The sequence below is a fragment of the Scophthalmus maximus genome, chromosome 19 (assembly GCF_022379125.1).
Source record: "Scophthalmus maximus strain ysfricsl-2021 chromosome 19, ASM2237912v1, whole genome shotgun sequence".
NCBI classification, from domain to species: Eukaryota; Metazoa; Chordata; class Actinopteri; order Pleuronectiformes; family Scophthalmidae; genus Scophthalmus; species Scophthalmus maximus.
Genome location: NC_061533.1, coordinates 14389015 through 14392500, shown reverse-complemented (window position 1 = coordinate 14392500; position 3486 = coordinate 14389015).

Here is a 3486-nt window from a genome sequence, read left to right as displayed (position 1 = left end):
CCCTGTGCCTGCAGAGGTGCATCCTCATCCAGTCAGACCGCCTATCAGAAGGATTTTAAAAATTATTTTCAGGTAACTCATTTCAGAGTGAGTGCATTTCCACTGAGGATCATATCTGGTGTTTTTCTTAATTAGCACAGAAATGACCAAATATAAAAATACATTTCATGAATTCATTATAGCTGTGAAATGTTTATTATATCGCTTGTATAAAGTAGCAGGCACCAGTCATATCCAAGGTTGCGTGATGGAAACAGGGTGGTGCAGACACGTCTCTGGTTGACTTTGAGTCACAATAATTTGTTTTCAGCAACACATTTCTGTCAATATTGTGAGGTTCTTTCCATCCATCCCACTGAATCACTTCTGACACCTCCTTGTGCACAAGAAGAAAAATGGTACCAGTCATTTCAATTTAGGATTTTCAGTTTTATTTTAGACAGATTTTAACTGTAGTGTCTAATTTGTTTTGTATAAATACAGTGTACCGGATGTGTTGAGGATAAACTTAGTGTCCATCTACAGAAATAGACCGTCGCAAGTTAAAAAAGCTTTTTTTTTTATCTCTGATTAACATGACAGCCTGACTGAAGTGTCAGAGAGACAGTCGTAAACTGGAACCTCTGTGCTTGGCTTTTCCACAGGGGGGAGAGGCTGGACCGCAGTTTATCAACTCTTCCCCCTAACAATCACCACGATTGGCTTCTGGTAGATAAGTAGGAGGGATTAGCTTTGTGTGTGTGTGTGTGTGTGTGTGTGTGTGTGTGTGAGTGTGTGTGTTAGTCTGGCAGTGATTACAGCAGTGTGGGATAAGACGTGTTTTTTCCGGTTTTGGTCTTGACAGAAGAGCAAATAATTGAATGGCATCTGAGGATATCATCTTGTTAGTTCTGAGACGTCATTAATCTGAAAAGGAATACTCGATTTGAACATATATATTTAGTGTTCTCTTAATGCAAGATCTCAAAAGTCAAAGGAAGAGCTGTGCGTAAGTTTGCTGTAATTTTACTTTCAAAGGAAGCGAAAATGCAGAGTGATTTTATAGCAAGACTGCAGCAGTATGAAAGGATCATTGTTAGCATGTTAGTGGTGTTCTTTAATGGTGAATATAGAATATATACATGCTTCTGCACATGAATCAGAAGTGACGGGTAGGTCTGGTTGCTGACTCTGCTGGGGCAGACTAATTGTTCAGATTCATGGTGCTGTCTCTAAAGCCAGCCGAGAGCCACCAAAGGGGTGATAAGCCCCTTACAGAAAAGACTGCCTGAGGGCCCTTGTAAAAAAAGAAAAAGGAAAAAAATCCAATACCTGTGTGCATTGTAATCATCCCAGGGCTCCGCAACAGTTAGATCATCTGTCCTCTGCAAGGCTGGACTGGTCTGGACAGCTGGACTCTGAGAAAGAGAGGAGGCGAGGGAGAAAAGGAACTGGTTGTCAATCAAAACGGGTTTTTTTGGGCATATTACACATTTGACATATAGTGAATAATAAAATATGAAATATATTTTCAACGTCAGCAGTTTGTAACATGTTTAAACTTGCAGGGCAAACAGAGGTGCGTGTACAGCAATCAATAATAGACTGACTAAGACAGATTGCCTTCCGATGATACAGCTCCAGGGAACAGGTTTCCTAACTTGACACGGAGATCAAACTGACCTGATTCTGGGTGGAATTTGCCACCTGACCCCGGCATAATTAACGACGACTCCGTTTTTCGGGTTACAGGAATCGTTTTTTACTGCTTTGCCTTCTTAACTGAGTCATCATTAAGTTACAAGTTGCAAGACACTTATGGCTGTGTAAAAACGTCTCTATACTGTATGTGTAACCATAGAAGTCCTGTTGCCTTTCAGTGTCCATAAATCAATGAGTCAAAGAGCCAATCAAAGAGTGTTTGATCCTGGTGATCCGCTGTGCAGGCCCCAAGATGACCCACATATCACATGACCTATAAAGGTGGTCTACCTCCGGCACCATGCCACCTCAGACAGCATAAAAGGGGCATTCAATTTCCCCGACCCCACGGGATCTGCTCTAATGAAACTCACAATTCTGAAGGCCAAGGCAGCTCTGATTCCAACGTGTTCTGGCGCTTACGCACAGTTCGGCTTCTTCAATTATCAGGATTTTTTTGCGTGGTTCTATGAGCGGAAAACACTCAATAGCTAAGTGGAGTAAATATGGAATTAGGTCATGATATGTCAGACAAGTTTGCTCCGGTAGAAATAAACTCAAACGGTACACATCGGGATTACAAAGTGACTAATCTAAACATTGCTAGAAATGTGTCAAACAAAAACCAAACCTGTGATTTTTCAATGGGAAACAGGCTAATGATGTGTGTGTTTCTCTGGGTGAACCCGCTTATGTTTACAGCAGAAAATGTGGGAATAACTTTTATGCCTCTGGATAGACGTGAACCTTGATCCTTTGGAGCCAAGTGTGGAGGCCCAGACCACCGAAGCTGATCCCTCCAGCTTTAGTCAGAGGCCAAAAGAGGTAAGTGACAGCGCAGGGAACTCATTTTAATCATGTCTCTTCAGAGCAAAATCAGGTCATTCCATTTGCTTTTCTAAAACCATGGTAAGTGATATTGTCTGAGGAGAACTATAATAATAAAAAAATATTACAAGGCAAGCTTACTTATAAAGTAAACCCTCTCTGATATTGTATTTTTGAAGTTGACTCTGATAATTGAGTCGTATAAAAACGCAGACGACAACAACAACAACAATATATCATCTGATACATCTCTGAATACGGGCCCTCAAATAGGGTTTTTAATGTGACCGAAACATGTTGTGTACTTTTAGATATGATATGAACACAAATACTATGAAAATATGTTGAATATTGAAATTGAATTAAGGGATAGAAAGGGTTTAAATACTTAGAATTGTACCCAATTTTGTCTATTGCACTTTTTATTCATATATATGTATTGGCTAGTAACTAGCCTTGTTAGCCAAGTCAGCCGTGTTAAAATGAAATATTTTAAAGATGTTATAGTTCTAATAACATGACCAGACAACAGCAGCAGAATACCGCTCTGCTCTCCAGCCAACTACACCCACTCGCTTTGACGACTTCCGAACCACATCAAAATAATTAAAAGGGAAAAGAGAGCAAAGAAAAAGCTGCACACGGCCACAGTGAGGATGACTGCAGGTCAGCAAGGGCCACAAGTGTCTGGAGCCCTCGATACCAGGTGTCAATCAACAGGCAGGTGTCGGTTATGGCGGCGACAGCTGGTGGAATTTCTTTAGGTGACATCTGTCTGGCAAACTCCAAATAGACTTACAGTCCATTTTCTAAACGATGTATTCCCTCCCTTCAGCTCTACTAAAGAGACAGTATAGGTTGGATGCAGAGTGGCAAGTGACTCCATCCATCTCAATTCTATATTCACAGGTAGCCACAAGAGACCTTTGGGGACGATGTAAATCATCACCTTAGAGGAGAAAGGTAAACTTACATCAC